Source organism: Micropterus salmoides, unplaced genomic scaffold (genome assembly GCF_014851395.1).
Source record: "Micropterus salmoides isolate LMB-PRFRI ecotype aquatic unplaced genomic scaffold, ASM1485139v1 Ms_hic_scaffold_11, whole genome shotgun sequence".
NCBI lineage: Eukaryota > Metazoa > Chordata > Actinopteri > Centrarchiformes > Centrarchidae > Micropterus > Micropterus salmoides.
Window position 1 is genome coordinate 36,355,485 of NW_024040152.1, and position 22,519 is coordinate 36,378,003.

A 22,519-nucleotide genomic window follows, 5' to 3' on the forward strand; every position below is an offset into this window, starting at 1 on the left:
GGACAGGAGGTCCTGGAAGAGGTGATGGTGGTCCTTGAGAAGGGACAGGAGGTCCAGGAAGAGGTGATGGTGGTCCGTGAGAAGGGACAGGAGGTCCTGGAAGAGGTGATGGTGGTCCTTGAGAAGGGACAGGAGGTCCTGGAAGAGGTGAGGGTGGTCCTTGAGAAGGGACAGGAGGTCCTGGAAGAGGTGAGGGTGGTCCTTGAGAAGGGACAGGAGGTCCTGGAAGAGGTGAGAGTGGTCCGTGAGAAGGGACAGGAGGTCCTGGAAGTCCTGGTGGTCCTTGGGAAGGGACAGGAGGTCCTGGAAGAGGTGAGGGTGGTCCGTGAGAAGGTGGAGCTGCAGGTGACAGAAAGTGAGTCAGCAGCTCCCTGATTGGCTCCAATTAGACACTTAGTGTTCCTAATAGTGAAGGATGGGGGGGGGGTCACTGCTGTGAAGTTCACAGTCACATTCAGGCGTTGCACAATACACCACTGAGAGCGAGGGGGGAGGGGGCGGAGCTTTAGGGGTCTGAACCTGAACTGAGACTCTCATGACCTTCAGGGGCCGAGGTCCCCGTCTGCAGGGCCGAGGGGGATTTTAGGGGATTTAGAGGGCAGGGCGGGGGGGGGGGACTGTCTGCTCCAGTGTTTTAAATCACCCCCCCCTCTTTGTATAATGAGGACCCAGATGGGAGGCGGCTGGATTTAATCCTGAACGTGCAGCCGGAGTCACGTCAGACTTCAGTTCACACGGATCAGCTGATCGGAGACATGATGTCACCGCCTGTCCTCCTCAGAGACTTCCTGTTTGCAGACGATCTGAACTCTGCGTTTCATGAAGGAAGAACTTTGTCCTTGTGAGCCGACGTGAAAGTGACGTGGACGAATCAGAGTTTGTGTTTGAAGCTGCGCTCAGACTGAACACCTGCAGGTCAGCTGATCAGCTGCAGGTCAGCTGATCAGCTGCAGGTCAGGTGTTCAGTCTGAGCGTCGGCAGAATGAAATGAGATCCGGCTCGGGCCCAGATGGGCCCGGGACTGGATCCACATCCTTCTTTCACCTCATGCTAATTTCTCACGTCTCTCGGTTCTGAACCCACGGCGTCTGCTTCCTGTCCCTCCTGGAGACAGATTCGTCCTCTTCCTGAACACTTCCTCCCTCTTAAAGGGTTTGTCTTTATCTGAACCGAGGGTAAGAGGACGGACCGGGTCGAGCCCTGGACAGACCTGTGATGTTGGGCTGAGTGTCGGCGCAGGAGAACCACACCTGATCGGTTCTCATGTGGCCTCCGCAGACCGGTTTGGACTTTGGTTGATTTGTGCACCTGAAGTCTGACCCGTGTGAGTTCGGAGGATTCTGGTGGATCCGTCTTTGAATCCAGCCGCCAGGTGTATCTGAGTCTGGGCTCTGTTGGACCCAGTTTGACGAGTGGATCCGCCATCTCCGGCTGCTGGAGAGGCGTCTTCTCTGGACCCGGCTGTGGTTCTGGCTCCTGGTTCAGGAGCGAGGTTTATAAAAGGTTTATTTAGCAGAAGAAGTCGGAGCTGAAACATCAGCTTCAGTTTGTTCCTCCAAAGACGAACAATAAAGTTTGACTTGAACCTGGAAACGAGTCTTTGTGAGGCGGAGCAGCTGCAGCTGCAGTGTTGGTGTTTAGATGGATCTGTTGGGGGGGGGCTGTTGTGTCTGGCTTCACTTCTGTTGTCATTGTTGTTGTCATTCATCGTGGGGGGGGGGGGGTCTGGGGGTCCAGGCGTCACGGAGGGTCCTGCTGCCGTCCGTCGTCTCGTTTCTCCTCCCACGTCTGAAAGACCAGCTGGGACCAGAACAAGATGGAGGACGGGGGGGGCATCGTCATCTGAACGATGTCACGGGGGGAGGGGGGGGGCATGGGGAGCCTGGGAAAGTCACCTCGACCAAGTTCAAGTTGAAAAGAGATGGGGGGGGGGGGACAATGAGACGAGGCGTTCACTGACCCTCAGACAACAGAAATCTGCTGCATCACTAAAGAAATGTGAAAGTGTTTCAGCTGAAGCTTCGTCAGAAACGTGTCCAGCAGCGCCGCCTCATCTCCTGCTTCAGGGCATTTCTCCCTCAGGTTCGACTTGTCAGGCTGATTAAATATTTCCTGTGAAATTCCCTGAAACTGAATGATGACAAGAGAAAAGATTCTTCAGTTGGCAAAAAGAAATGATTTGGAACAGAAATGTCTGGCTGTCCTGCTTCACTCTGAGCTGGACATTTTAACGCCGTTACAAAGGTCACATTGTTAGAGTTGGACCCCTCCTCGCCTTGGCAGAGAGGCCAAACAGTAGTTTTTTCAGGATTGGGCTATTTACTGGTTTATCCAAAATATATTAACAGGCTGATGTGGCAGTTTGACCTAGAACACGTCTCTCCAGTTTGAGCTTCCTGCAGCGTCAGGAAGTGATTTTGAAGCTCTTCTCGGTTCGGCACCTTGTCATCGCGCCGACCTTTTATCTGATTATTTTCCAGCTCTCAGCTCCTCTGCTGCTGCGTAATGTCCCCAGAACGAAGAGGAAAAAGGAAAAAGTTCGGTGTTTGGCTCTGAACAGACTTCCTGCCTCTAGAGACAGTTTGAAGTTCTTAATTAGTTACTAGTTAAAGTAATTATCATTTACAGGACGTGTTCTCAGCTGTTTAATAGAAAACGGACCTGAAGACGTCGACCTGCAGATAAAGAAATCGTCGCCGTTGCAGACGAACACGCTGATCAGAGATCTCCTGTTTCTGAAGTTTCAAACTTCTGCGTTTAAACATCGTGTGGCGAGAAGAGAACTCTGTCGGCCATGTTTGTTGGTCTGAAAAGAGCCTTGTTTTACCCAGAATGCACTGAAGACTGCTCTAATCTGTCTCACAAAATATATAAGGAGACCAGAGACGATACCAGGTTTCACCAGAGGAACGCCCACCCCCCTCCCATCTGTTTACAGACTCATTCACTCTGAGGACTGGGGGGAGGGGTCTTTAACAGAGCTGTCAATCAAAGTTTGCAGTGCAGAGTTCAAGTGCAGCTTCAGTTTATTTACTCTGTTAAACTGATTCAGGCTTTTATTCTGAAAGTTTTCATCATTAATTACTTTAAACATTTAATTAAAGATTCATTTCTGCAGCTCCCATGATGCTTTGCTGTCCCTCAGTCAGACTGGGAGGCCAGTTCAGCTCCCAGTTAGTGATCCAGTGTGTTTTCATCACAGAGCATCAGTCAGTACAACACAAAACTTCTCTCAAGTACAAGTACACAGTATCAGCAGTAATATGAACCCTCAGTGCTGATATTACTTCCTGTTTTCATCAACGGTGAATTAATAATACATTTGTGTTATTCATCATCAACAGCTTCATCATCATCATCACCTTCATCATCACCACCTTCATCGTCATCTGACAGCCAGTGAGTATTTCCTGTTTGTCCTCCTCCGATACATTTTCCTTGTCTGAAACTCTCACTTCTTCCTCCTCATTTTTATTGAACTTTTATTAACTTTTATAAATAATAATAATGCAGAAAAATTAAATTAAATATTAGTTAATAAATAAATCTATGAATAACTACAGAAACGTTGACGCTAATTTATCAGGTTTCATTCTGTTTCATACGTTTTTATTTATTTCTGTATTACCTACAACCAGTAAGACCAAACTGAGGGCAAAATAAACACACTGGGAGACCAAACTGAGGGTAGTATAGAAACGCCTACAGACCAAACTGAGGGCAAATACAAAAACACTGACAGACCAAACTGAGGATAAATATAAAAACACTAACAGACCAAACTGAGGGCAAAAATATAAAGTCTACAGACCGAACTAAGGGCAAAATATAGACATTCCTACAGAACAAACTGAGGGCAGGTAAACACATTCCTACAGACCCTACTGAGGGCAGAAAAGTTTTATTGTCTCACCTGGTCTCTTCCTCTCAGGTGCGGTCGGGGCCTCAGAGCTGGCCTTCCTCCAAGAACCCAGTGATGTCATTGCGGTGAGGGATCGACCCCTGATGCTGGACTGTCAGGTGGAGGGGGAGGGGCCAATCTCCATCACCTGGAGACGGAATGGCGTCCCCGTGGCAACTGGCGAGAAGGCGGTGGTGCTCAGGAACGGCACGCTGCTCATCAGGAACTTCTCTAAGAGGCGAGAGAGCAACGAGACGGACGCCGGAGAGTACGACTGCGCTGCCCAGAACCGCTACGGCATGTTGATCAGCCGTAAGGCCCGAGTCCTGCTCGCCTGTGAGTCACATGACCACGCCGCAACACACCGATCACACACACACACACACACACACGTAGCGACTCACCTGTCTGTCTCCCCCCCAGCCCTGCCCAAGTTCCTGTCTCACCCAGAGTCTGTGGCTGTGGGCGAAGGGGGCGTGGCCAGACTCACCTGTCAGGTAAATGGAATCCCAGAAGCCACCATCACCTGGCAGAGAGACCGCCAGCCTCTGAGCACCGAGGACCCCAGGTAGCTCTCACCTTTACATACTGCAGTATCTAACACGTACTTTATCTGTACTTTACACATGTATTTAATGTATACTTAATATGTAAATATTTAATATGCACTTTATGTGTGATGTGACATTAAAGTTCATTCTTAGAAGAAATCGTCACTCAAAGTCCACTGACCAGCTTTTTCAGGGCTTTCAGCCACGTCTGTGATCTTCCTCTGCAGACAGATGCTTGTGGTGACCTGCCGATCACATGATCAGATAGATAGTCCGGCGGTCATGTGATGAAGTCTTATCTGTGGTTGAAAGCTCTGGAGAAACCTAGTAAAATACACAGTTTGTGTTGTACTTGATGTGTTTACAGGTACACGCTGCTCCCTAACGGCGTGCTGCAGATCACCGCCGTTCGGCGAACAGACGGCGGTTCGTTTCGCTGCGTCGCCTCCAACATCGCCAACACTCGCTACAGCCAGGAGGCCCAGCTGTCTGTCACCGGTAAGTAGAACAGGGTTTTTACCTGTTCAGGACCCGGTCTTCCGGACTCTGTCTTCAGGACTACCTGTTCAGGACCCGGTCTTCAGGACTCTGTCTTCAGGACTTAGGACGCGGTCTCTCTCTCTCTCTGTGCTGATGATTGTTTCCGGTTCTGGTCCAGTTGCAGGATCCAGGATCTACCGGGAACCCGTCATCCTGTCCGGTCCTCAGAACCTCACCATCAACGTCCACCAGACCGCCATCTTGGAGTGCATCGCCACAGGAAACCCCCGCCCCATCGTGTCCTGGAGTCGCCTCGGTAACCACAGCACCAGAAAAAACATTGTTTATTTAAAAAGTTATAGATTTATTTTTTAAAGGGACAGCGCACCTTAATGAACATTTCTGCTGGCAGATTTATTTTCACCTGTAGTCCCTGCCGGTACACGCCGGTACACGCCAGTACACGCCATTACACGCCAGTACACGCCATTACAGGCCATTACACGCCAGTACACGCCATTACACGCCATTACACGCCATTACAGGCCATTACACGCCAGTACACGCCAGTACACGCCATTACAGGCCATTACACGCCATTACACGCCAGTACACGCCATTACAGGCCATTACACGCCAGTACACGCCATTACACGCCATTACACGCCATTACACCCCGGTACACGCCAGTACACGCCATTACACGCCATTACACGCCAGTACACGCCATTACACGCCATTACACCCCGGTACACCCCGGTACACGCTAGTACACGCCATTACACGCCAGTACACGCCAGTACACGCCAGTACACGCCATTACACGCCATTACACGCCAGTACACGCCATTACACACCATTACACGCCAGTACACGCCATTACACCCCGGTACACGCCAGTACACGCCATTACACGCCATTACACGCCAGTACACGCCAGTACACGCCATTACACGCCATTACACGCCATTACACCCCGGTACACCCCGGTACACGCTAGTACACGCCATTACACGCCAGTACACGCCAGTACACGCCAGTACACGCCAGTACACACCAGTACACGTAAGTACACACCAGTACACGTAAGTACACGCCAGTACACGCCAGTACACGCCAGTACTCACCAGTACACGCCATTACACGCCATTACACCCCGGTACACCCCGGTACACGCTAGTACACGCCATTACACGCCAGTACACGCCAGTACACGCCAGTACACGCCATTACACGCCATTACACGCCAGTACACGCCATTACACCCCGGTACACCCCGGTACACGCTAGTACACGCCATTACACGCCAGTACACGCCAGTACACACCAGTACACGTAAGTACACGCCAGTACACGCCAGTACACGCCAGTACACGCCAGTACACGCCAGTACTCACCAGTACACGGCATTACACGCCATTACACGCCATTACACCCCGGTACACCCCGGTACACGCCATTACACGCCATTACACGCCATTACACGCCAGTACACGCCAGTACACGCCAGTACACGCCAGTACACGCCAGTACACGCCAGTACACACCAGTACACGGCATGACACGCCAGTACACGCCAGTACACGCCAGTACACGCCAGTACACGCCATTACACGCCAGTACACGCCGGTACACGCCGGTACACCCCGGTACACCCCGGTACACGCCATTACACGCCGGTACACGCCAGTACACCCCGGTACACGCCAGTACACGCCAGTACACGCCGGTACACGCCATTACACGCCATTACACGCCAGTACACGCCAGTACACGCCAGTACACGCCAGTACACGCCAGTACACAAGCCAAACATGTTTGTCGGAGCATCAGGAGCTCAGCGTGTAACTTTCAGCTTTGGCCCCAGTTTCTCATCGTGGTCGTTCAGTGCAGTAACCATGGTAACACAATGCCCTGTGTGTGTCAGACGGCCGGTCGATCGGCGTGGAGGGCGTCCAGGTGTTGGGGACGGGGAACCTGATGATCTCTGACGCCACGCTGCAGCATTCAGGAGTTTACGTCTGTTCAGCAAACCGACCCGGGAGCAGGTCCAGGAGAACCGCCCTGGGACGCCTCGTAGTACAAGGTATGTACAGTATTCATGTTTTTATACTCTGAATACATCAGAAGCTCCGCCTCCTCCTCTCAGATGACAGTATAATCGACCGCTCTGCTGCCAGCAGACGTCCTCGTCTCTGATTGGTCGTCTCTGACGTGAACGCCCACATGGCTGGATTATTATTATTATTATTATGGGCGTCATGTGACCGCTGACGCCGATTGATTGTTAGTGGTTGGCGAGCTGATGCGCTGGGTGCTGGACCGCAGGCTCCCGGTTCACGGAAACCCTGAGGTTTCCTGCAGACAGACGAGCTGAAGGCGGGGGGGGCGGGGGTCAGAGGTCACGCAGACTGTGTGTGCGAGTGTTTCCCACACTGAGCGCTTCATTAGAATAAAGATTAGCATGTGAAGAGTCCCACTTCACAATGAGGACTTCATTCACGCTGAAAGTCCGTCTGTCGCACAGAGAACACCAATATTCACACGACACAAAGACTAAAACATTTAAACAATAATCAGAATAATATAGAATCTGTTGATTTTATTATTTATTAAATTAAAGGATCCGCAACCATCAGCGCAGAAACAGAGCAGAACCATATTAAAAGAGGAATCTGCATCACACTGTGAAAGCTTTGACATGAACCAGGACCAGGACCAGGACCTGATCCAGATCTGTGGCTGAATAAACTTCTCTAATTAATCCATAAGAATGGTTTTAAATTATTAATAACCTTCAGTCTGATATTCTGCACTTTGACCTGAGAGTCTTCACAGAATGAAATAAACTTGAACTTGTCTCTGTGTGTTAAAGGTCGTCGTCTCCACAAATCAGCTTTCCCTCTCTGTTAATGACCCCCCCCCCCTTTATTGATGAATGGCTTCTATTCACCCCCCTCCCCCTCTGACCTCTGACCCCCCTGTAGAAAGGGGCGGTCCTTCAGGAGGTTATTTGAGGGGACAGATGACACTTATGTATATGTGGTGTCCCTGTTACCGTGGAGACGGAGCAGCCAAAGGCGAGACAGCACCTGTCTGTCTGACGTGGGGAGGGGCGGGGTCAGAGGTCAAAGTGGCATTCAAACAAGTTCAAGTTGAGCTGTTTAATTTAAGCGTGTGAACATGAAGGAGAGGAAAGTGTTTCCACAAACATTCACCCTGAAGAACGCCGAGAACATCAGAACTAACGTTCCTAATAAGAACTAATTAATATAAGAGCTCATAAACTTTATTAGTTTTATTAATATATATAAGAGCTCATAAACTTTATTAGTTTTATTAATATATATAAGAAATAATAAACTTTATTAGTTTTATTAATATATATAAGAAATAATAAACTTTATTAGTTTTATTAATATATATATAAGAGCTCATAAACTTTATTAGTTTTATTAATATATATAAGAAATAATAAACTTTATTAGTTTTATTAATATATATAAGAGCTCATAAACTTTATTAGTTTTATTAATATATATATAAGAATAATAAACTTTATTAGTTTTATTAATATATATAAGTAATAATAAACTTTATTAGTTTTATTAATATATATAAGAAATAATAAACTTTATTAGTTTTATTAATATATATAAGAGCTCATAAACTTTATTAGTTTTATTAATATATATAAGAGCTCATAAACTTTATTAGTTTTATTAATATATATATAAGAAATAATAAACTTTATTAGTTTTATTAATATATATATAAGAGCTCATAAACTTTATTAGTTTTATTAATATATATATAAGAAATAATAAACTTTATTAGTTTTATTAATATATATATAAGAATAATAAACTTTATTAGTTTTATTAATATATATAAGAGCTCATAAACTTTATTAGTTTTATTAATATATATAAGAAATAATAAACTTTATTAGTTTTATTAATATATATAAGAAATAATAAACTTTATTAGTTTTATTAATATATATATAAGAGCTCATAAACTTTATTAGTTTTTTAATATATATATAAGAAATAATAAACTTTATTAGTTTTATTAATATATATAAGTAATAATAAACTTTATTAGTTTTATTAATATATATAAAAATAATAAACTTTATTAGTTTTTCTGGAAAGTCGGCGGTTCGATCCCTGGCTCCCCCTGGTTGCGTGTCAAAGTGTCCTTGGGCAAGATACTGAACCCCGATTTGCCCCTGGCGGCTGTTCTGCCAGTGTATGAATGTGTGTGACTGGTGAATGCAGATGTAGTGTAAAAGCACTTTGAGTGGTCGAAAAGACTAGAAAGGCGCTATACAAGTACGGAGCATTTACATTTACATTTGCTGGACCCTAATGTTTTATTTAGAATTATGATTTAATTTGCACCTCAATAACTGGAACTGTTCATGTTGGGAAAACTTGGTTTGAGTAAAAAATACTAATAATGATTAATAATAAGAAAATTTAAATAATTATTTAATCATTTATGCATGACAGGTTCAGACTTCACTACAGAAAGAAAATGTTACTCCTTCAGGAGGAGATGATATAATGATGCTCCCCCCCCCTTCTTCCTCCTCCTCCTCCTCCCCCTCCTCTCTGTACAGCTCCTCCAGAGTTTGTGCAGTGGCCTCAGTCAGTCTCCAGACCAGCAGGTGGCAGCGCCGTCTTCAGCTGCACGGCGTCCGGCGCCCCTGAACCTCACCTCATCTGGCTGAAGAACGGGAAGCTGCTGACGCCCAGCGGCAACGTCAAGCTCACCAACGGGAACACGTAAGAACGCCGTCACACAAGTGTCAGTTCTGACAGAAACAGCAGATTAAGAGGTTAAAGTTCAGTTTGTTCACACAAAGATCGGTTCCTCTCAAAGGTTCTTGAAGAACTACAGTTACAACAGGAACTTCACCACTTGTTCTAATGTTCTTCTCTAAAAAATGATCTGAAACACGTCATTGATGGATCAACATGATCGCTGCGAAGTCCTGACTCACTGGCCTCTTCTTCTGTGGTCTCTTCATCCAACACGGTTTTATAACTGTTCAGTGTAACTTTACTTTGATCATCAGAGTATCTCAGCTGAAAGCAGCTACATGTGCTCTCAGTATTACTATATCAACTTATATGAATATATCACTGTTGTTATGTGTAATAATAAGAATCTTTATTTGTAGAGCACTTTTGTGTAATCAGCTGTTAGAGGCTGTTAGTGACATTACCTGCAGGAAAAGGCCCACTTTAATCTGTAAAACACATTTAACACAAATGAAATCATCACAAACTAACTGCCAGATATTGGACCTGGAGCCTCCGGGGCCCCTGGAGCCTGTCCTGCACAGACTGAGTAGCTCCTCTCTGTCTCCACCTGCAGGACTCTCGCCATCACCCGTATCACCCCCGAGGACGAGGCCATCTATCAGTGCATAGCAGAGAACAGCGCCGGCACCAACCAGGCCAGCGCCCGCCTCGCCATCAGCCAGGGGGCCGATCTACCCGAGGCCCCCGCTGGCCTCAAGGCCATGGCCCTCAGCTCCACCATTATGCAGCTGACCTGGGAACAGCCAACAGAGGCCGTCAGTCAGCAGATTATAGGATATGTCCTGCACATCAGACGACTGGGGGGTAAGGAACTGAAATGAGCCGACAACGTGAGATTAGCAGTAATCTGTCTTTCTTTCTAAGTAATCTTTGATCTCTGACCTCCTCAGAGCCGGACAGCGCAGAGCTGCAGGAGGCAGTCAGTAAGACCACCTTCAGACACGAGGTTAACAACCTGGAAGCTGCCACCACTTACTCCATCTACCTGAAGGCTTATTCTGCTCTGGGGGAAGCCAGCAGTCCAACACCATCACCGCCACCACACATGGAGGCGGTAAGTCCACCTTAAACATCTTCACATTTTGAAAAAGTCCAAATTGGGCCCAAGTGTCAATATTTGTGGGGCCCCAATTATTTCCCAGCGCTGCCTTAACGCTCTTGGGCCTGGAGTTCACCAGAGCTTCACAGGTTGCCTCTGGAGTCCTCTTCCACTCCTCCATGACAACATCACGGAGCTGGTGGATGTTAGAGACCTTGTGCTCCTCCACCTTCCGTTTGAGGAGCCCCACAGATGCTCAGTAGGGTTCAGGTCTGGGGACCCTCAGCTTCTTTAGTGAGGCAGAGGTCGTCTTGGAGGTGTGTTTGGGGTCGTTATCATGTTGGAATACTGCCCTGCGGCCCGGTCTCTGAAGGGAGGGGATCTGGTCTGCTTCAGTATGTCACAGTACATGTTGGCATTCATGGTTCCCTCAGTGAGCTGGAGCTCCCAAGTGCCGGCAGCACTCATGCAGCCCCAGACCAGGACACTTTGTCCTCCTCACCTGGTTGCTGCAACACACGCTTGACACCATCTGAACCAGATAAGTTTATCTTGGTCTCATCAGACCACAGGACCTGGTTCCAGTAATCCATGTCCACAGTCTGCTGGTCTTCAGCAAACTGTTTGCAGCTTTCTTGTGCATCATCTTTAGAAGAGGCTTCCTTCTGGGTCGACAGCCATGCAGACCGGTTTGATGCAGTGTGCGGCGTATGGGCTGAGCCCTGACAGGCCGACCCCCCCACCCCTTCAACCTCTGCAGCAATGCCGGCAGCACTCAGACGTCTGTTTCCCAAAGACAACCTCTGGATGTGACGCTGAGCACGTGCACTCAGCTGCTTTGGTCGACCATGGCGAGGCCTGTTCTGAGTGGAACCTGTCCTGGTGAACCGCTGTATGGTCTCGGCCACCGTGCTGCAGCTCAGTTTCAGGGTCTTGGCGGTCTTCTTACAGCCTCGGCCATCTTTATGTAGAGCAACCGTTCTTTGTTTCAGATCCTCAGTTCTTTACCATGAGGTGCCATGTTGAACTTCCAGTGAGCAGTATGAGGGAGTGTGAGAGTGACATCACCAAATTTAACCTGCTCCCCATTCACACCTGAGACCCTGTAACACTAACGGGTCACATGACACTGGGGAGGGAAAATGGCTGATTGGGATAATCAGATATTTACAGAAATATGAGGAGTGAGATACTGGATACTCAGCTTTGCTCAGTCTGGCTGTAACTCCAATATCTGTAGACAGTAAAACTGTCAGACAGTCTGAACTACAGTTTGTTGAATGACTGTTTGTCTCTGTCTCTCCCACAGTTCCCAGTTCTCCCAGTTTCTTCACTAAAGTCCTGAACCAGACGGCGATGCAGGTGTACTGGGAGCTGCCCAGTAAGCCGGGGAAACTGGAGGGCTTCAGACTGGAGTATCGCGGGGTTTCCAACCCAGACGTTAAGGGGCAGGAGACCCTCCCAGGACACATCAACACCCACACCATCTCCCACCTGGGTCAGTTAAAGGGACAGTACAGCAGCTTACTGACAGCTTAAGTCTCACAAAGAGGAAAACAATTAGCTTGTTAGCTAACCAGCTGGTCACCAGTTCTTTCTGTAGTCAGGTGTTTTGGTCAAACTGTAACTACATTCTTCTTCTTTAATAAACATGAGTCAACAAGAGTTAACTGACATTTAATTCAAATAAAATGAAGTGCTTTGTATGTTAACGTTGGAATATACAAATGACAGGAAATAGAATTTAAAAAAATAAATAGAGAATGTTGCTGATGTTTCTGCCTGATAATCACTCTGTGAGATGAGTTCAGTGTTTCAGAGGTTTGTTGTTTCCCTCCTGCAGAGCCGGCAGCAGTTTATGAGATCCAGCTGGTGGCGTTTAACGGGAACGGAGACAGTCCGTCCAACCGCCGCCTCGTGTCTCTGGCAGAGGGACAAAAGACTGCAGCAAGTAAGAGCCTCAACGTGACCTCTGAACCCTGACACCCTGACCTCTGACCCCTGACCCCTCTGAAACCAGTGGAACCAGTATAATGTGGTGTTTCTTGTCTCCATCAGCCGGGCCGAGATGTAACTGTGATCGGTCAGATGGATCCATGTCCACGCTGCTGATCGGTGTTCATAGCGGCCTCGCCTGCATCCTCTGCTGCCTGCTCTTCATCCTGCTGGGATACAGGCGCAAGTAAGACCTTCATCACCCCCAATATCACCATCATCATCATCTTCATCATCACTGTCATCCCCATCATCACCACCATCATCACTATCATCCCCATCATCACCACCATCATCACTATCATCCCCATCATCACCACCATCACCACTATCATTACTATCATCACCACCATCACCACTATCATTACTATCATCTTCATCATCACCATCATCACCACTATCATTACTATCATCTTCATCATCACCACTATCATTACTATCATCTTCATCATCACCATCATCACCACTATCATTACTATCATCTTCATCATCACCACCATCATTACTATCATCTTCACCATCAACATCATCACCACCATCACCATTACCACCATCATCACTATCATCTTTATCATCACCACTATCATTACTATCATCTTCATCATCACCACCATCATTACTATCATCTTCACCATCACATCATCACCACCATCACCATTACCACCATCATCACTATCATCTTTATCATCACTATCATCACCACTATCATTACTATCATCTTCATCATCAACATCATCACCACCATCATTACTATCATCACCATCATCACCATCATCACCACTATCATCACTATCATCTTCATCATCACCATCATCACCACCATCATTATTATCATCACCATCATCACCACTATCATCACTATCATTTTCATCATCACCATCATCACCACCATCATGATTATCATCTTCACCATCAACATCATCACCACCATCATCACTATCATCTTCACCATCAACATCATCACCACCATCACCATTACCACCATCATCACTATTATCTTTATCATCACCATCATCACCACTATCATTACTATCATCTTCATCATCAACATCATCACCACCATCATTACTATCATCACCATCATCATCACTATCATCTTCATCATCACCACCATCATTACTATCATCTTCACCACCAGCATCATCACCACCATCATCACTATCATCTTCATCATCAACATCATCACCACCAACATTACTATCATCACCATCATCACCACCATCATTACTATCATCTTCACCATTACCACCATCATCACTATCATCTTTATCATCACTATCATCACCACTATCATTACTATCATCTTCATCATCAATCATCACCACCATCATTACTATCATCACCATCATCACCATCATCACCACTATCATCACTATCATCTTCATCATCACCATCATCACCACCATCATTATTATCATCACCATCATCACCACTATCATCACTATCATTTTCATCATCACCATCATCACCACCATCATGATTATCATCTTCACCATCAACATCATCACCACCATCATCACTATCATCTTCACCATCAACATCATCACCACCATCACCATTACCACCATCATCACTATTATCTTTATCATCACCATCATCACCACTATCATTACTATCATCTTCATCATCAACATCATCACCACCATCATTACTATCATCACCATCATCATCACTATCATCTTCATCATCACCACCATCATTACTATCATCTTCACCACCAGCATCATCACCACCATCATCACTATCATCTTCATCATCACCATCATCACCACCATCATTACTATCATCTTCACCACCAACATCACCACCATCATCACTATCATCTTCATCACCACCAACATCACCACCATCATCACTATCATCTTCATCATCACCATCATCACCACTATCATTACTATCATCTTCATCATCAACATCATCACCACCATCATTACTATCATCTTCATCATCACCATCATTACTATCATCTTCATCATCACTTTCATTACCACCATCATCACTATCATCTTTATCATCACCACTATCATTACTATCATCTTCATCATCACCACCATCATTACTATCATCTTCACCATCAACATCATCACCACCATCACCATTACCACCATCATCACTATCATCTTTATCATCACTATCATCACCACTATCATTACTATCATCTTCATCATCAACATCATCACCACCATCATTACTATCATCACCATCATCACCATCATCACCACTATCATCACTATCATCTTCATCATCACCATCATCACCACCATCATTATTATCATCACCATCATCACCACTATCATCACTATCATTTTCATCATCACCATCATCACCACCATCATGATTATCATCTTCACCATCAACATCATCACCACCATCATCACTATCATCTTCACCATCAACATCATCACCACCATCACCATTACCACCATCATCACTATTATCTTTATCATCACCATCATCACCACTATCATTACTATCATCTTCATCATCAACATCATCACCACCATCATTACTATCATCACCATCATCATCACTATCATCTTCATCATCACCACCATCATTACTATCATCTTCACCACCAGCATCATCACCACCATCATCACTATCATCTTCATCATCAACATCATCACCACCAACATTACTATCATCACCATCATCACCACCATCATTACTATCATCTTCACCATTACCACCATCATCACTATCATCTTTATCATCACTATCATCACCACTATCATTACTATCATCTTCATCATCAACATCATCACCACCATCATTACTATCATCACCATCATCACCATCATCACCACTATCATCACTATCATCTTCATCATCACCATCATCACCACCATCATTATTATCATCACCATCATCACCACTATCATCACTATCATTTTCATCATCACCATCATCACCACCATCATGATTATCATCTTCACCATCAACATCATCACCACCATCATCACTATCATCTTCACCATCAACATCATCACCACCATCACCATTACCACCATCATCACTATTATCTTTATCATCACCATCATCACCACTATCATTACTATCATCTTCATCATCAACATCATCACCACCATCATTACTATCATCACCATCATCATCACTATCATCTTCATCATCACCACCATCATTACTATCATCTTCACCACCAGCATCATCACCACCATCATCACTATCATCTTCATCATCACCATCATCACCACCATCATTACTATCATCTTCACCACCAACATCACCACCATCATCACTATCATCTTCATCACCACCAACATCACCACCATCATCACTATCATCTTCATCATCACCATCATCACCACTATCATTACTATCATCTTCATCATCAACATCATCACCACCATCATTACTATCATCTTCATCATCACCATCATTACTATCATCTTCATCATCACTTTCATCACCACCATCATCACTATCATCTTCACCATCAACATCACCACCACTATCATCTTTATCACCACCACTGTCATCTTTATCATCACCACTATCATCACTATCATCTTCATCATCACCACTATCATCACTATCATCACCATCATCACCATCATTACTATCATCACCATCATCACCACTATCATTACATCATCTTCATCATCACTTTCATCACCACTATCATCACCATCATCACCACTATCATTACATCATCTTCATCATCACTTTCATCACCACTATCATCACCATCATCACCACTATCATCACTATCATCAACATCATCACTATCAAGTTCATCATCACCACTATCATCACAATCATCATCACCATCATTACCACCATCATCACCACTATCATCACAATCATCTTCATCATCACCATCTTCACTATCATCTTCATCATCACCATCATCACCACTATCATCACTATCATCTTCATCATCACCACTATCATCACTATCATCTTCATCATCACCACTATCATCACTATCATCTTCATCATCACCACCATCATCACCACTATCATCACTATCATCTTTATCATCAACATCATCACTATCAAGTTCATCATCACCATCATCACTATCAAGTTCATCATCACCATCATCACTATCAAGTTCATCATCACCATCATCACTATCATCTTCATCATCACCATCATCATCACTATCATCTTTATCATCAACATCATCACTATCAAGTTCATCATCACCATCTTCACTATCATCTTCATCATCACCATCATCACCACTATCATCACTATCATCATCATCACTGTCGTCACCACTATCATCACTATCATCTTCATCATCACCATCATCACCACCATCATCACCACTATCATCACTATCATCAACATCATCAACATCATCACTATCAAGTTCATCATCACCACTATCATCACAATCATCATCACCATCATCACCACCATCATCACCACTATCATCACAATCATCTTCATCATCACCATCATCACCACTATCATCACTATCATCTTCATCATCACCACTATCATCACTATCATCTTCATCACCACCATCATCACCACTATCATCACTATCATCTTTATCATCAACATCATCACTATCAAGTTCATCATCACCATCATCACTATCATCTTCATCATCACCATCATCATCACTATCATCTTTATCATCAACATCATCACTATCATCTTCATCATCACCATCATCACTATCATCTTTATCATCAACATCATCACTATCAAGTTCATCATCACCATCTTCGCTATCATCTTCATCATCAACATCATCACCACTATCATTACAATCATCTTCATCACCACCACCATCACCACTATCATCACTATCATCTTTATTAACATCATCACCACTATCATCACTATCATCTTCATCATCACCATCATCATCACCATCACCATGACGACTACCATCATCTTCACCATCCTCACTCTGTTCTATGTTCAGTCTCTTCTGCAGGAAGGCAGCAAGCTGGGAGACTCCGCCCACCCTGAATGGTGTGAGAGGTCCTAAAGGTCACGTAGCTGAGAGCATCGAGCTGAGCCAGGTAACACTCCAGAGCACATCCTCCCTCCATTATCTCCTTCTTCCATCTGTCTAGGTATCCATGGCAACCATGACAATAACACCTACATTCTCATTTATTTCTGCTGCCATTAAACCAGTTACCATGGTTACAGGTGTTTATCTGTTCCAGCAAACTGTTTGAACAGAAGTCCACCCACTTTATGCTAACACTGTTCCTGTCTCCGCCCACAGAGGTGTGACTCCACCCCTCCACCAGTGATGGTCATGGTTGAACCAACTCCACCCGTCCAGCCTGGCACAGGCACCGGATAACCCCCCCCCCCCCCAGCCCCCAGCCCCCCAGCCCCTGGTGGCGTCTCTGCTCCAGACAGCCTTACAGCCTTACAGCCTTGATGAATGACTGACAGTTTATGATGAGTCTGAGGAAGATCCGGAGAGCTCTGATACCACACGGTAACAGAACCATGAAGTACTCCAGATATCCACGAGCTTTCATTGCAATTCATGATGATTTGGTCTTTAGACCGAAACCAAAGCGGACTTCTTTGATCCGATCGTTAAAATGACTCGGGCTGCTTCCCGTGTGGTATCAGGTGCTGACGCTGTGGCGTCCCGGACGCTTTCTGTTGAAACCAAAACCTTTTTTCTTCAGTTTGGGGTAGTTTTGAGTTTGTCGCCGTCGGTGCCCAGTTTTCTAAGACGATGAGGCCTTCCACCGGTCTGACCAGAGACCGGGTCCTCAGAGGATCCACTGTGGGTTTAGTTGAACTACCTGACAGGTGATGTTGATCCTCGGAGGCCCGGAGCCAAAGGGATTCATTATTACTCTGGTCGGCAGGTGACTGTAGAGGACGTTAGCTCTCTGCGCTGCTTTAGCCTTTTAGTGTTTGTTTGTCTCACCGAGTTCGCCTCAGGTCAGGATGTAGAGGAAGCCGGCAGCTGGCTGATCTCCCGCCCTCCCTCCCTCCCTCCCTCCCTCCTCTGACTCCTTCACCAAACTCTACCTCCAAAGAGAGCTACCTCGGGCTCAACGCCAAACGCCTGACAAGCGACCGTTAGCCATCTGCTGCTGGTCATGCTAACCTACCTCTTAACCAAAAGGCCCCTCTGGGGCCACGTTGCCATTTTCTACCTTTTTGTACCAATGCTGATGTCCTGTGCCTGACAGTCACACAGAAACTGTGACGGTTGCTCGTTCGGTCCATTGTTGTCCCCCTCAAAGAGACCACAGAAGATCTCTGCTGTCTTTGAGTTTGTGCTTGTTTGACTCCTGACTGATCTGTCTGACTCCAACAACTTCCTCCAGTGCTGCTTCCAGGACCCAAGACCTGTTTCGGATCTGAAATCCCACATTAGCGAAGGATCTTGTCTTCTAGGCTCTATAAACCTGTTTTAGATCTTAGGTTCAAGAGTGCCGAACCTGGCCTCAGATCTGAGCTTGCAAGCTTTTATAATGTCTTGAGTCCAAAAACCTGCTTGTACATCGGAGTAACCTTCCACAGATTTGAGTTTCTAGAGTCCAAAAACTGAACATAGTCCTGAGTTTTAACATTGCAATCTCGACAGCATAACAACCTGGACGTCTCACCTTTCAAGGTCCAGAAAACAATTCAGGAAATCATATTTAAAGACTTCTGGAGGTTGTAGGTTTCTAAATTCTCAGTTTCCACAGCAGATAAATCTGCTCCAAAGTCTGACTGCCATAGAGTTTAACGAGTCCTGACCTTCAACAGTCCAAGACCTGATCCAGAGTCTTTGTCTCTGCAGCCTAGTGTTCAACAGGTTGGGTCCTGAAGCTCTCTGCAGATGTTGGAGAACGAAACTTTAAGATGTTTGATTGTTTGAAGTGGACAGAGTCTGTCCTGGTCCTCATGGAGACGCCTCCACTGCACACGTCTCCCCTGAGGAAATGTTGAGGAGTTCAGCATCAGGAATTTTCGGCCTCTCCAGATGTCTCGGTGAGAGACGTCTCAGCCCTTTTCTGTCCCGAGTCTTAATGAATTTTAACAGCCACTTCCTGCCACCTGTCTGCAGGTGTGTGCTGCCTCGCCTGTTTAAAGCGACCTCTAATGTATAATAATGTCTGAAAGTAATTTCTAAACGTTCCTGTAGAAGCTTTCTGTAGCGTTTCAGCCAAACGTCCAAATATTCTTTAAAAACCAGCTGAACGACGTCCAAAGAGAAAAACAGGTCTCACCATTTTCTGTTCAAACGGTTTGTTTTCACTTTGTGTTTCCAGAGTTCAAGAACAAACCAAAAGAAATACTTTCCCATTTTATATTCCAGATGAACACAGGGGACGTGGAAATATATTTTCATAGATTGTGACAGGATGAGTTTAAAGAGCCAAATAGCCGAATGATAGAAACACTTTGACCAAAGGCTCCACAATGATCCTGAAACATCACCGAGTCTTTACAGCTTCTGTCTCTGCTACTGACAGTGACTCTGAGACCCGAGACCCCAAGACCAGAGACCCTGAGACCCTGAGTAACAAAAACCTTGAAATGGAAATGTGACTTTCTGTGTGACATTTATTTTGACTTAATGCATCCAAACTGGTTTTTAACTTGTAACTAACTTATAAGCAGAACCAAATCCTGCTTGTTAGGTTCGTTTTGAGTGTGTGAGCAGATTAACGAGTCTCATCGAGTCTCATCGAGTCTCATCGAGTCTCATCAATTGAACTCACACAGTCTCAATGATAAGACCCACCAGATCGATGCTGTCCGTCATAGAGTCAAAAGTCTTGTTGGGTCTCGAGTCGCACTCATTCTGTCATGCCACATTGAGTCATGTCCAGTCTCATGGACCCTCTGCTGTCCTCTGGGTCAAAGGTCACCAAGTGTTTCTAAAAATATAAAAATGTTTATGATGTTCTTTTTCTAGAACTTTCTTCTTTCAGTTCATATTTTTCTGTCACTGCCGTTCGGTGGTGAGGAGGAAATTCTGCCAAAATGACCTTTTAAAATGTTTATTGTTGCTAATAATATTATGATTCTTACCTTTTTACTCTGTTTTCTATTGTTTGACTTTCTTCTTTCTGTTAGTTGAATGATGTGAAAATATTTAGAATTTAAGAAATGTCGTGTTTTCAGCTGAAGGTAGAAACACTGATTATTAAACTCCTCAGGTTTCATTTTTTACAGTGGACATAAGAAGCCATTCATGTGATTATTATTGATTATGTGATTATATTCTACACAGACGTTCAGTGTTACCTGATTATTTTCCCTTGTAGTTTAATTTCAGCCTGTCAACACGCTGTAGAAACTAAAGATGTAGAGATCGTAGAGTGAGTGAAGGCTAGAACCAATGAGAAAAGTGATGCTTTAATGTTTCTGATTTCTTTTCTCTCAAAACATTTTATTTTCATTAATGTCATAAAAATGTTAAAACAGCATCCCAAAGCTTTAAACTGCTTTTTTAACAGAAGAGACGACACAGAAACATAAAGAGTTCAAAACCAGAGTGACACCTAGATCGTGTTCACACGGAAGAAGAGTTACATTTTTGACAGTTTTTGTATGAGGTTTGGTTTGTTACCATCCTAAAGTTTCACTGGAGGAACTCTTCTCTGTATTTGAACGTGTTTCCGAGGATCTTTCTGTCTGTTGTCCTTTCTGATGTTTAGACACATGAAAACCAAATAAAACTGGATAGAAGCAGAAAACAGATGTCTTGTTTTTTTATTAACAATTCTTTTGAATCAGCAGCTCATGAAGGTTTAAGAAAAACTGCATTTTAACTTCACTGGATGGACTGATTATCTGGAAGTATCGATGAGCTGTCAGTATATTTCGCGTTTTTTATGTTTAATTTTAGTGTGGGGGAGAGCCGGGACGATTGAAACACAGCGATTTTCTCGGAGCCTAGTCTGATATGCCAAACTAGCTCAGCACATACAGAACACATACAGAACCGAGAAAAATCAGGTGGATACGTCACTCTTTCACCGAGTTATCCGAAAGAAGCTGTTTCCAGTCACGGAAAGTAAATTCACTCAAGTGATGAATGACGAGTTGTGTTTATGGTGTCATGGTCACATGACAGATCAGTTAGTGCTTTAACACATCCTGAAGTTTTAAATGTCAAAGTTTTACAGTTTAGAAGCGAGTGAAGTTTAAACATCTCGTCACCTTATTTAGATACGCCGGGGGGGGGCGGCAGAGTCATCCAGGCTGCCGGCCGGACCACCAGGATGCTCACAGCCAAATAACAGGTCTTCAGAGTAGACCAGGACAACAGGCTGCAGATGTGGATAAAAGAGCAGCACAGATCTGATCCTAATGTGCATTAGCTGTTAGATTTTCTAGTTAGCTAGCTAAGTTATATTTATACTATTTTTTATTAAGAAAAAGGACATAATGAGTTTGCAATCACGTATTAAGAAGGGTAGTGTCACGCTTTCTAAATAACAAGAATAACAGAAACTATTTAAATGTACGTTGTTGTGTTTCTTCTGTCCTGCACAGACATGACAACAACAAATGATTTCTGTCTGTAATGTTATAAAAGGAGGTATATCTGAAAAGTGTTTCAGTCGTGCCGGCTCGCCCCTAATTTATCTTTATTTTATTAGTTCTTTGTTTATGGATCTTTTTGAATCTTTAAACATTTCAGGTGTTGTGTCTCAGGTGAACAGGTGTGACTGATGTGTCCTTTAAACACTGAACTCACTGCTGTCAGCTGATTGGTTCAAGTGAAGCCCGGTTCTCGGGTCTTATC

General features: G+C 44.7%; 1 pseudogene; it reads left to right on the plus strand.

The window, feature by feature from the left end:
- The first annotated feature begins 3,126 nt into the window (after nucleotides 1-3,126).
- LOC119898363 lies at nucleotides 3,127-18,138 on the plus strand (annotated as a pseudogene).
- The last annotated feature ends 4,381 nt before the right edge of the window (nucleotides 18,139-22,519 follow it).